Genomic DNA, 14,350 nt, shown 5'->3' on the forward strand with positions numbered 1-14,350 from the left:
ACTGAAAGAAATTTGAGTTTTCACCTGTTCTCCCCTGTCCCCTCCTTCAAGGCCCCTTGGCATTATGTTACTGCACATTTTGGCCCAAGTTTGCCAAGATATCTAAGTTCTCAGTATTTGATTCTTTTCTATATCTTGCTATTTTGCAACAGCACCAACTCCAATGACACTGACAGGTAATGTTTTCCTGCCTCCCAGATCACTACCAGTGAAAAAGATGTAAGCCTAGAACAGGCCAACCCCCCAATCCCCCCTACTCCCAGGGGCTTCTGCTGGATATTTTTCTCCCCCTCCCTGGAACCTCAGGCTGGATGCAACACCATTCATCATTTTTTTGGCTGCAAATTCTGCAAGATTATGGTTTCCACTTTTGGAAAAAAATACTTCTCTTTAAAATTTATAGTATAAAAAGGCATGTTCTCTTTCCCCTTCCCTTTTTTTATTCCCCTCTCTCTCTGTCTTCGGTATCTTTCCAGATTAGTGCCTAAAAACACAGACTCTGAAATGAAACCATCTGATTTGGGATCTTTGTTTTATCACTGAATAGCTAAGTAGTCTTTGGAAATAAACCTTCTGTACCTTGGTTCCTTCAACTCGAAAGTGGTGATAATTGTGCTATACCTATCTCATAGAGTGGTTTTAAGTGTTAAAACATAACATAAAAAGGGCTTATAAGGATGCGTAGTACAAGGTAAGTACAATATAGATGTTAAGTGTTATATTACTACTACCACTAGCACTGATAGCACAGCTAGCATTACTGAGGGCATACTATTTATTATGTACCTGATATTTACTATGCTGAGCTCTTTAAAAACACTGGTCTCTTAAATTTGTACTAAGTCTTAAGAGGTGATTGAAAAAAAGTTTTTGAATGCTCTGTGGAAGGCACTTTTATACACTCTTTACTCTGATTTTATTATGTAATTTTCACAACAACCCTATAAGGTAGTTATCATTAAGGTGCAGCCATCACAGATGATGAAACTGAGGCACAGATTAAATGGTTTGCCAAAAACCAAGTCTTAAATTTATATCTCTCTAAACCGGTGGTTCTCAAATATTAATACACATTAGAATCACCTGGTGGGCTTATTAAAACACTGATTGCTGGACCCCAGCTCCACAGTCTCTGATTCAGTAAGTCTGGGTGGGGTCTGAGAATTTGCATTTCTGGTAAGTTCCTGGGTGATGTTGACACTGCTAGTCTGGGAGACAGGGTTTCCTATTCTGAGATCCACTGTATTTTTTTTTTTTTTTTGAGACAGAGTCTCGCTCTGTCACCCAGGCTGGAATGCAGTGGTGTGATCTCAGCTCACTGAGCCTCCCAAGCTCAAGCGATTCTCGTGCCTCAGACTCCTAAGTAGCTGAATCTACAGGTGTGTGCCACCATGCCCGGCTAATTTTTGTATTTTTAGTAGAGACGGGATTTCACCATGTTGGCCAGGCTGGCCTCTAACTCCTAACCTCAGGTGATCCTCCCACCTCGGCCTCCCAAAGCGCTGGGATTTCAGGCGTGAGCCATTGTGCCCGGCCGACATCCACTGTATTAATGGCAAGTGCTGCTTTACCCTTAAAACAGGCACAATCCACAGTTGATATCTTGAATTTTGCCAAGAATCTTAACTAGGAGTCATATTTCTCATCACAGGAACTGAAGAAAATAATTAATGTTCATCACTCCACTCACAGTGTCTTGGGGACATTATGAGTTCAGTTCAGTCTTCCTTACATGCCTGCTTCCAGCTAGCACTCAAGGAAACGGACTCTCACTTAGCAACCCATTCTCTGGTTATGGTGATCTCTTTGTTTTGATTTATATTATTTCATTATTTTCTGTCTTTTTCCACAAAGAGGTTATTTATTTTACGAGCTGTCCTTGCAAAAGGACCATGAGTCTGAGCACTGAAGCTGCTGACATTGTAGATTTTAAAGGCCCATACGTGGAGAGGCACAGGAAACCCGAGAAGATGAAGCACCACATTGGTTAAAGGGTTTGGGTGTTTCCCTTATTAACAGTGAATAATCATCAAATATAAGAGATCTCCAGACCATCAGAATAGAGATCCTGAAACTGGCAAACAATCCATACTAGTTGTGCCAGTTATCAACCCATTTCCTCTCAGCTCCAAATGCACCCATCTTTGCTCTATTAGTGGTAGTGGGACTGGACCCTGTAAACATTTCTCCTTTTCCATCTGCCGCAGTGTTAGCCTAATTGTCAATAGAGGGTACTGGGGTGTTGCTGTAAGCTCATAGCAGAGGAAGAGGCTTATCTTCAGTTATGGTGCTCTTATTCTCTTATGGTACAGCTGTCAGCAAACAGGCAGACAGGAGGCCCAAGTCGTTCACTCTCTAGTGAGTTTCTCCTGCACCCAGCAGACCACTTCCTGTAGACCAGCTCTGACCCCTCAGCTGCCTGCAGGTTGTTTCTTATAAGTCAACTCCAGTCCCCTGGTACCCCAGCTGGCCATGTCCTGCTCTCCAGCTCAGCTCACCTGCTCGCTCCAGTGGACTTAGCCACCCAGTTTCAGTTCCTGCAGACCAGCTGCAGCTTGCCTGCACCTTCTCGAGTGTCTCAACCACCTAGCAAGCTGTTCCTCCAGACCAGCTCTGGCCAAACTCTTTGACAAGTTTCTTTACCACTGACAGGCTACCTGTTTCTGTGTCAGCCACAAGATACCCACTGAGGGCTGAATTCAGCCTTGGAGGAGGGACCTTCTTTCATGTTCTTAATTCTTTATGTTATATTCTCTCCATTCTAGAGGTAGGAGCTTCTTCTCTATATTCTGTAGTTCTCTTTTAGTAGTTAATTGCATTTTACTAGCTCATAATTCTGTATATTATATTTTTTCTGTTCAAATTACTGTTGTGTAGCTATCTCCTGACTAGACCTTACAGAATTGATATCAGTAGTGGTCCTAAAAGACAGATCCTCACACATGAGATTTGGTACTAGTTTGATCATGATTTTAGGCTTCAGTGCAGAGACAATTTATTTGCCAGTGGGAAATTGATACTAATAATCCATGGCAGGTAGTAGCTTTGCAATTAATCAAACTATGGTAATTGTGATGGAGTGCAAACTAAAGCAAGGACTATGATGTTGGGTGGATCCTCTGGAGTGTACTGTAGCATTTACAGAAAGCAAATGACAGGCTAAAATTCCTTTAATTTTCAGTTCAATTCATGAGTGGGAAACTAGACATTTCTAGGGCAGCCCAAAAATAATCTTTTATTTATTATGGCCACAGGCTGATATTGATAAAAATCAAACATAAAATTTAATTGGGAGGCTTGCAGAATTACAATTTCAGTGGATTCACAGCCTTGCCAAATTTCTTATGTAAAAGATAGGAAATAGACTGGGAAAGCATGAGACACTGAAACCTGGAGTGAGGCATCAGGTTAGAACTGATTCTAAACACACCCACGTCACTCTGAGCCTCCCTTGCTTGTTCTTCTGTGTCTGGGGAGACCACGCTTTCTTTGGTTGAAAGCCCTGCAGTAACCTCATCTGGGATAGCAATGTTCCGAGGGGATGCTCATTTTCCACAAGACCTACAACAACTGCCCCCGTTGCCACTAGACCAATAACTAGGTTCAAATCACAGTGTGCCCCAGATCAGGAACACATGATGACCCAGGAGGAAATGACTTATATACACTGCATGATTTTGCTCATATATATGAGCAGAAACCTGAAAAAATACATGTGGAGTAGATTTGGTAAAATATAATGCTAGATCATTATCACTATGTCTTTTCTTTTAGGCATAACCAGGGTCCTTTTTTAAAATGAATAAACAAACAAACAAACTTTATTTTATGGAAGTTATGTGAGGATAGCCCTAATAGAAACTAGTAATGTATTATGATCCTGCAGTATTTGAGACAAAGTTATATTAGTACACGAAGAGAAAGAATGATTACTGGAACAAAATAGAGTCCAGAGAAATACTTAAGTATGAATGGGAATGTGATTTGTAAAAATGGTGACATTTCAGGTAAGGGTCAAATAATAAATAAATCAATAAATAGTGTGACAATAGACTAGTGATCTGAGGGGAAAAAAGAAAGAGAGAGGAGAGAGAGAGAGAAAAAAAGGAAGCTGAATCCTTACATCATTTCTTACCTAAAATAAATTTCATCTTGGTCTATTCTTTGCAACATAAAAAAATTTATGAAAGCATTAGAATAAAGGCAGTATTTTATTTTCTTGGAATGATAAAGATGTCCTAAAGTGTGACATAAAACCCAGAAGCTATAAAGAATAGATTTATAAATTTGATCACATAAAAATGTAACAGAGCAAAACAAAGCCCAAAGACAAAACAATAAACTGAGAAATGTTACTGTCACCCATACTGTAGGCAAAGATTGATTTATTTAATTTTACTACTATAAGCTATGAAAGGAAAATAAATCTTGGGACCCCAAACTCACTAAGCCAAAGGGAAAAATCAAGCTGGGAACTGGGTCATGCAAACCTGCCTCCCACTTTCGTTCCTAAATAAGATGGCTACAGGATGAAAAGCTACACATCTCCCTCATAGTTTGCCCACAAGGAAATTCCTTGTGAGCCCCAAGATCTTTACCTTAAAGCATTTCTGTTAAAATTCACCATGGCAATATAAATTGATAGCTTATCTTCAGAGGTGCGGGGACATAGGACAGAACTCAAAGTCATCCCTCTGCCCACCTGACGCAAACACATATCTTATTGTTTCCTCTGCCCTACTGTCTATGCTGTCATATGTAAAAATTCACGTTCACTGAGCCAGACAAGGGCATAACTGACTATTTTTTCACCTACTGCCCCTCTTGCATGAAAATTGTGTATATCTCAATATCCCCCTCTTTTCCCCTTTAAATTTGAAGCCCTCAAAATCATATTCGAAGAAAGGCATAGACCTGTCTCCCAGGCACACATCTTAGCTTCGGCAAATAAGCCCCCTAAAATGATTGAGACTTGTCTCAGTCATTTTTCTTGATTGACAAAGCCAAAAAGAAAAACAGGTGAAAACCAAGGAGAAAAGTGGACCAAAGATAAAAGCAAGCAGCTCATAATAAAAGACAGCTCATTATAAAAGAAGTACAAGTGGCAATTCACAATACAAATGTATGCCCAACTCTACTTGGAATTCAAGAACATCCATGAAAACAACATAAGGAAAACTGTATGAAGATGGCTGGCACCCAGTGTTGATGAGGGTAGGGAAAGGATAACTTTGGGTGAAAGTACAAATCGATTCAGTCTTTGAAAGTAGAGTGAGTCAAATCTATTAAAATTTAAAATGTGTATGCCTTTTGACCCAACTCTAAAACATTTAGGAAAGATATGCTCACATACTTGCACAAGGGTATTTGAACAAGATGCTTATTGCTGTTTGTACTAGTGAGAAAAATGCTGGAAACAAGCTGAATGCCCATCTCTAGAGAACCAGTTAAATAAATCATGTTACATCCACGTGATGAAACAGAGTAGATCCATTTTAGCAATGAATATAAACACCAAAAGGTAGCTGTAGCGTACTAAGTTAAAAAGCAACCTTCTGAAGAGTATGTATTGTGTAATCTCATCTGTGTTTTTTAAAAGGTATATAAATACAAATCTCTAGGAAAAGTCTGGAAGACATACTAAAAATTGTTAACAGTTTTTACCTCTGGTGAATGGGATGGGGGAGGCTGTGTCTGATGAAGAGCATGAGATTCATACTTCTTATTTTTTATAGTACTGAACTGTTTAACTTTTCTTTAGTAAGTATGATTCAATTTTATATTTAAAAAATAACTTGTCCCCCCATTTTTTAAAAAAGAGTTTTCCTTTCTCTTCCTTCCTTGGCAGTTTTCTTCTCCTTGCTCTGGATAATTGCTAAGAATAAATACTCTCAATCTCTGACCAGGTGGGATGACCCCAGGACGTACAGGAGAAGTAACTGACTGGGCTAGAGGCAGGAGAACTGAGTTCCTTTTCTTAGTTTTGCCTCCATCTCACAGTAGATCTCCAGCAACTCACTGAATCTCTGCTAACCTCGGTTTCTTCCTGTGCAAATGAGGCTGTAGGACAAGGTTCCTCTCAAGGTCTCATCAGCTTGGTGGTCAAGCAGTGACCTTCTGTTCAGCAGCTTTCCAGCCCCACTCCCTGGCTCCTGAGCTCCATCTCCTGCCTTATATGGGAGGCTCCAGCAGCGCCGCCTTTCACACAGAGGTGCTGCTGACACTGATGGACAACAGAGGGCTTTTATTCCACCCCACACCTGCTCTATTTGGGGGCTGCTATCAGCCATTTCACATCTCAGATTTGCCTTTGTTATCTAAATGGCCTCTTTGGGGCTAGAAAGCAGATGCTCTGAGCCATCAAGGAGAGCTGTCTCCGTCTAGGTTTGAAGTGGGTTTCTCTGAATAATCCTGTCACTCAAACACCTGGGTGGCTCTTATATTGAGCCTACAGATGGTTAGGACACCTGTCTGTGGAAGGACTGTAGTCACAGGCCCAATGTTCAACTATATAAAGATGACATGCAAAACTCCATAATCAGGACATTGTGTGTGTTTGTGTGAACACGTGTGTGTGTGTGTGCATGCACTACCTTTTACTAAGCACTCCCTATGTGCCTGCCAGAATACTTAATGCTTTATGTGGGATACATCATCTAGTCCTCTAACAATCTTAACAACTATGTATTATTAGCCCCATTTTACAGATAGGGAAAACTGAGACTCAGAGAGAGAAAGCAACTTGCAAACTCACAATAGACCAGTTTGGTTTTGAGATGTTGAGTCTAAGGGTATACACAAACTTTCCCCATCTATATCAAGCCTGTGCCCTTGTTTTGCTTTTGGCAAGGACATGACAGATCACCCAAGACACCGCAGTGTATACTGGACTAGGATGAAGTTCATTGCTGACTTCTCTTGATTCTTCCCCATCCTGCTCCCCACCGCCTGCCCAACCACAAACAAAATTTGACTATTCCACTTTCTTTCTTCACCAGATATTTGTTTAAATAAATAAAAACCTTCTGGTTGTCAGTATTTGCCAAGTTGTGGCAGTTGGGTGGGGGAGAAAAGGGCCAGGGCCGAAGAGACGAGGTATAAAGTCAATGTTTACGTGTCATTTAAAATATGGTCTGTGCATGTGTCAGAAGTTTGCACAAATCTCTGAATCAATTTTGTTGATTTGGGCACTTTTTGGAGGATAACCAACATATCTTGCAATATGGGGCTAGGAAACCATTTCACTGGGGTTCATTTTTCAGCGACAGCTTCCACCTTATCTCTAGTGTCTCCATTCCGAAAATCATAAGCATATGTCCTGCTGCTATTGAGAATAAATTTGTCGAGACAACAAGCTGGTATAGACAAGGGCAGTGTGCAAAACAGGAAACCACTGCAAATGCTTCCATACTCCTCCAGGAGACAAATTACTTTGCATCTTTCACTAGGAACAACTATAGAAGTTAGTATTTTATTTCCTAGACCTATAAAAGCCTAATTGGTGCCCATATGTCATACTGTAAGATTTCTTCCAGCACTTTCAAGTGTGCTGCAAGATTAGGATGGGGGAAAAAAGAATAATTGAGCTCTCTTGTGGGTGAGATGACTCCATATGAGAATATACAGACTCCATTTCTAAACTGTTTGGGTATCACGTTGACTTTTTCTTGATTCTTTGTTAGTCCTCTCTCATCCTCACAACCAAAACTCCACCAAGCCTTTGCACCTTCCCCCACAATATAAAAGCCCCAAATCACTTCTTTGTAAGCCGTAAGATTATTCTAGAGCCCTTGGTTAGTTTTGTAATATCCCAGAAGGAGGTACACAAAAGCTTTTTAAGAGGACAAAAGAAATAAGAAATTCATTATTAGTGAATACGAATAACTTTTCTTGGAAGGTGCAATGAATGGAATGTGTGTGTGTCTTCCCCTCAAATTCTTATGTTGAAATCTGCACCTCCGCGGTGGTGGTATTAGGGGATGGGGCTTTTGTTAGATGAAGGTGGAAAGCCTTCTGCACGAAGGTGGAACTCTGATGAATGGAATTAGTTCCCTTATAAAAGAGGCCTTACAGAGCTAGCCAGCCCCTTCTGCCATGTTAAGGACACAGCTAGAAGGCGCCATCTATGAACCAGGAAGTGGGTCCTCACCAGACACTGAAATTGCTGATAACTTGATCTTGGACATCCAGTCTCCAGAGCCGTAAAAAATAAATTTATATTGTTTAGTAGCCACTAGTCTATGGTATTTTGTTATAGCAGCTCAAATGGACTAAGATAGAGGGCAGGGATTTTTGTGAATTTTCTTCACTCTACATCTCCAACATCTAAGAAAAAGCCAGACACATTCTTGGTGTTCAATAAATATTTGTTGAATTAATAAATAAATAAATTATAGTGGATGTTTGTAGTTGTTGCCTGTCTGCATTCATTCCTTTCTTTCTGCTAAGAGCACCCTAAGCCTTCTTTGGGGAATCTCTCTTTTCTCACCCTTAGTGCACATGGCTCAGGTACAACTGATTCATCCCCAGCTGCAAGGCAGAGCGCATGTCCCAGCTCTGAGCCACGGGCCACTGTGATTGGTTCAGAGATGGTACATGATTCAGTGAAAGTCCAATGAGGGCCAATCTCCAGTTCTGATGGGAACTCTGGGGATATGGAGTTTTTTCCCACTGGAACTGCTATATCTAAGGACAGTATAAGCCAAGAGATTTAGGGTTCACCTCATAGAGAGATCCTTTCTAGGAGTCAACACAATACACAAAAAAGCAAAGCCAGAGATGGAGATAAAGTGTGAGTTCTATGTATGTTGTTTAACCCTTGCATTTAACTATATCTGGGACCCAAAATCCTTTGGAATTTTTAAGTTATATGACCCAATAAACCCCCTTAAGCCAAATGAGTTTCTGAAAAATCTAATGTTTAAACATAATAATAAAATTAAGAAATGAATTAGGGAAATATCAATTATGTTACCATCCTGGTAACTATGATTTCTCTTAAAGTGTGTCAGTACTTGACTAGTACTAGTCAAGAATAAGGCTCCTGTTTCAAAGAGACCCCAAAATACCACAACTTAAAGAACATGGACATCTTTCCCCCATGCAGAAATCTGGGAGGCAATACAGGGCTTTAATTGTGGCTTAACTAGGATTTGATCTTGTTACTTTGTCATCCTCAAAATGCAGCTTCTCTTTCATGGCCCAAGAGGGCAGTTCAAGTTCCTGCTATCAGGTGTCCTCCTGCCAGCTGAAAGGGAAAGGGGAGGAAGAGGAAGATGTGTACAAATAAAAGGCATCATCAACTTGGAGAAAGGTGCAGGTGGGTGGACCAGAAGAGAAATCAAAAATAATCCTTCCTTCCCCTCTCTCGTTTTCTTTCTCCAAGCATTTATTGAGCACTCACTATATACCAGGTACTATGTTGAGTGCTGGGAATATGACATTAAATAAGGCTGATTCAGTCCATACCTTACTGGAGCTTATACTTCTGAGTAAGTGTATTAGTCTGTTTTCACACTGCTGATAAACACATACCTGAGACTGGGTGATTTATACAGAAAAAGAGGTTTAATGGACTCAAAGTTCCACCTGGCAGGGGAGGCCTCACAATCATGGCAGAAGATGATAGGCACGTCTTACATCACAGTAGGCAAGAGAAAGAATGAGAACCAAGCAAAAAGGGTTCCCCTCATAAAATGATCAGATCTTGTGAGACTTATTGATGACCATGAGAACAGTATGAGGGAAACCGCCCCCATGATTCAATTATCTCCCACTGGGTCCCTCCCACAACACATGGGAATTATGGGAGCTACAATTCAAGAAGAGATTTGGTTGGGGACACAGCCAAGCCATATCAGTAAGTTATTTTAACATGTCAGAGGTCCAGTTTTAGATGGTGGCAGCTTCTAGGGAAAGATCTGGGCTTTTCTCTCTATAAGATTTAGAAAACTCAGCCACCCCCAACTACTAAGACCTAGTGGCTTTCAGTCTTCTGTCCCAGTGGCTACCAAAGTAGCAAAAGATCTGCTACCTCCATTTCCATTTTGTGTCGTACACAGTCCCATGCATACACAGTTATGCACCATATAACAACATTCCAGTCAACGCTCAACCACATACATAACAATGGCTCCATAAGATTATAATACTTTATTCTTACTGTACCTTTTTAATGTTTAGATACACAAATACCATTTTGTTACAATGACCACAATATTCAGTACAGTTACATGCTGTACAGCTTTGTAACCTAAGAGCATTAGGCTATACCATCAAGGATATGTGGGTTCACTCTGTGATGTTTACACAGCAACAAGATCATATAACAACACATTTCTCAGAACATATTCCCATCATGAAGTAATGCATGACTATATTAATTTTCTCTATCCTGTGTATGTTATAAATCTTATATCTTTAACTATGCTGTTAAAAACTGTCTCTTTTCAAAGGAATTTCCGACAATTGCAGGATGCAAGAGATTTTTTTTTGTCTATAAAATGGAGCTAATGATGCTTCCTACTGCATAATGTGTTGTGAAAATTAAATGAGATTATATATGTAAACTTCTAAGCAGAGTAAATATGTTGATTCTTTCTAAAATCATTTTTATTATATTTTCTGATCAGAGATCATTATTTTTCTCTCTCCCTAATTCTATTTAGGGCACCTGGAAGAGAAGGTATCTGGATTTTTTTCCAATGAGTACATATTACTTTTATGTTTAACAATTTAATATGCAAGAATAATAACTTTTTGTGTTTTAAAAAATGAAACAGCTTATAAAGTAAGCAATGAAGAAAAGTAAAAATAATTTTTAGTAGTAACCCCAAATGATTATTATTAGGTGAATATTTCACATCTTTCTAAGTAGATATATAGATTACAATGTTTTCAGTTTCAAAAATATATGTAAAATCCAAGTCGAATTGCTTTAGCACATGGAAATGTATTGATTTGTGTAACCGACATCCCCAGACAGAGTGATCTTCAGGGTTGGCCTGATCCAGGTTCCAGTCGCTGTGTATGGGGCAGAAGTCTTCACCTGCAGTGGTGAAAAATGTCTGTAGCAGCTCCAGGTTTTGCATCTTTAAACCAACAAGTCCAGAGGGAGAGAGGGAGTTTCCTATGGTGAGCTTCTCTTAAAAGCTGAGAAGCTCCTTCTTCAGAATTCTCCACCAAGCCTTCCTTCATGTTTCACTGGCCTGAGCTGGGTCACAAGCCCATTCCAGATTCTACTGCAGGAATATGCCACACCCTGGTTGGTTTTGACCTGAGTTCCCTGGGATAAGGGATTATCCTTAGCCCAATCATTCCACCCTGGCCCTGGAGCTGGGTTCACAGTCCCCTGAAGTACTTAGGTTGCCTGGCAGAGAGATCGAAATCTGAATGAAAATCCAGTTACTATTTGGAAAGGGGAAGAGAGGAAAGAGAAATGTATGCTGCATTAGTCCATTCTCACCCTGCTATGAAGAAATACCCAGGACTGGGTAATTTATAAAGAAAAGAGGTTTAATTAACTCACAGTTCCACATGGCTAGGGACGCCTCAGGAAACTTACAATCATGGCAGAAGGCACCTCTTCACAGGGCGGCAGGAGAGAGAATGAGTGTCAAGTGAAGGGGGAAGCCCCTGATAAAACCATCTGATATTTTGAGAACTCACTCACTATCATGAGAATAGCATGGGGGAAATCCCCCCCATGATTCAATTATCTCCACCTGGTACCTCCCTTGACATATGGAGATTTTAAAATTCAAGGTGAGATTTGAGTGGGGACACAGTCAAGCCATGTCATATGCTAAAGAGATATTGAAAGAGAAACAGACATAGATAGGCAAAAATATTTTTACATAAATATGAGCATATTATACACATTCTTCAAAAAACTAATGGATTTAATGTTACTTGAATTGAACATTAGAAAAGTAAAACTAACCTAAAACTGAAAATTTGTTGCCCTTTCATTAAATATTCTTTATCACAGGAGATACTATTTGCTCAAAATTCCCTCTTGGGGAAATAAGGTTAAGAAAAGATACTATAAAAAATGTTAAAATGTTGGAGTCATTTTTTTTAGCAACATGTTTCAGTTTTAGACAATATTGAATGACTCACACATCGGAAAGATGAGTAAATCTTTAGACTTGTACTTCCTCCCATCTCCCGACCCCTCACTTCCCAATTTTGGCTCTAATATTATTTTTACAATATCATTGCTTATAATACTCACATTCTGTTGTGGAAACATTAATCCCATAATTGTTTAATACCATGAGTTCCATGTTCAAATGAATTATGTGTTCCTAAGAAGTCTTTTTTATCCCAGACTATATATTTCCAAATATTTTATTTCTTTTCATCTCTAAATTGACTGTTTCATCACTGAATAATTCCTCTCAAGAAGGACTCATGAGTGTGTGTTCCCTGAGTTCTGTTGTGGGTCAGAATATTTATCTGTGCCTTTTATACTGAAACTCATTCTGGATGGGTGAAATATTCTTGAGTCACACTTTCCCTTGGAAATCCTAGGTAGTGCTTTATTATAACTTGGCATGCAAAATTGATTATTAGCGTCAAAGGCAACCCTAACTGACTTCCTTTACTTTTTATGTCCTATGCCAAAATACTTTTTAAAAAAGTCCTTGAAGTTTGATAAGTTAATGAGGACATGTCTCAGTGCTGATCATTTAGTATTCGTTTTTCTTGGGTCATGGTGTGCTCTTTCAATCTGCAGATTCATTTCTGCATTTGTCAGAGCAATTTTTTTTTGTTTTATAGCTTTGAATATTTTGTCTGTCCTATTTGCAGATTCTCTACAACCAGGCTTAACAACTAGGCTGAAACTGCTTTGTGCTTTTCACATGCAATTGTTATCTTTATCTTAAGGATTTTTTCTGTCTGTAAACTTATTTTGAGCTGTGCCTATTTAGTTTTTTTTTTTTTTGATGATTTTTATCTATTTATCAGTTCTATAATAATGTCTTTTTGAATGAAAACACTTGGACACAGGGCGGGGAACATCACACACCCGGGCCTGTCGTGGGGTTGGGTGACAGGGGGAGGGATAACATTAGGAGAAATACCTAATGTAAATGACGAGTTGATGCATGCAGCAAACCAACGTGGCCCATATATACCTATGTATCAAACCTGCACATTCTGCACATGTACCCTAGAACTAAAGTATCATTAAAAAAATAATATTGTTTTGGTCTTTAATTTGTTTCTATAGGACAGTAGCAAATCACTTTTCCAGATCATTCTCTTGTTTCATCATTTCCTCTTTGGGACCAACTATGTTGAATTCATATTCTTATTAACCTGTTCTATAACCTAAAGCATTCAGGGAAAACAATATGCCCTGCTAATTTGTTTCTTTTCAGATTTATAGCTTTTGATTCAATTTTTCAATATTTTGGTAATCCAAGGCTTCCAAAGTGAGCACAGAGTTAGAAACTACTTTTCTAAAACTCCTTCCTTCCTTTGTCCTCCCCTTTTTGAAGTCTATGACATTAGGTTGCTCCCATTTCTTTGTGTTCTTGCTGTTGCTGTTTTTTTGTGGGTTTTTTTTTTTTTGCTGATTTTTATTATTTTTATTCATATTTTAGATGTTGGAGGAGGAGATTATTTTGCCTTTATTCTGCCATCCTTCTTCAGAAGTCTATATTGTTTATATTTATTTTCATTTGTTTAAGCCAAGAAATAGTAACCTCCATTTTTTAAAAAAGAATCAATGAGATCATGTATGTGAGGTTCATTAAAAACTTAAAAATAATATGCAAACATTATTTTTAAAAGATAAAATCATAGAATTTTAAGATTGAACTAAACCTAGCGTCTTGTGTTTTAACCCCATACTCAACTCAGAAATCCACATGCAGCATTCCTGATGATGGCTTCTGCTGCTCTCTGTGATGGGGAACTCACTCCTTGGCAGAGCATATCATTTAGTAAATGCACAGCTCTTGCAGTTAGTAATTATCTATTATAAGGCCAAATGTGCTTTCTGGAACTTTCTGGAACTTCAGCCATAATTTCTAGTTCTGCCGGACTTAGTAGGTGATACAACGGTCACATTCACAGTTGTCACGATGTAGAGACACTGGCATCCTGAAGAGAAAAAATAAAAACTAAAAGATTCAGTGTGTTTGTATAGGAATCATACAGATCACAATAACTTGTGTGAACTGTTTTCTATTTGTATCCAAAAACATGCGGCAGAAAAAAAAAATGTTTTTAACAGTGAAAACATCTGATCAACTTTGTAGCAAGTTTTTCTCTGAATTTAACTGAGTCCCACAAAATCCTTACTCAAAGCTCATAGATAGCTGCTCCTAGAAATGTT

The 14,350-nt window shown here is 39.0% G+C and overlaps 1 long non-coding RNA gene across 1 annotated transcript in view; it reads right to left on the minus strand.

The window, feature by feature from the left end:
- Window positions 1-12,522: 12,522 nt before the first annotated feature.
- Window positions 12,523-14,350, minus strand: part of LOC100937750 (uncharacterized) — a 34,493-nt gene continuing 32,665 nt past the window's right edge. The window contains exon 3 of the long non-coding RNA XR_151533.3: window positions 12,523-14,115. This is a non-coding gene — a long non-coding RNA (uncharacterized LOC100937750). The remainder of the gene's footprint in view (window positions 14,116-14,350) is intronic.

The sequence above is a fragment of the Pongo abelii genome, chromosome 3, assembly GCF_028885655.2.
Source record: "Pongo abelii isolate AG06213 chromosome 3, NHGRI_mPonAbe1-v2.0_pri, whole genome shotgun sequence".
NCBI lineage: Eukaryota > Metazoa > Chordata > Mammalia > Primates > Hominidae > Pongo > Pongo abelii.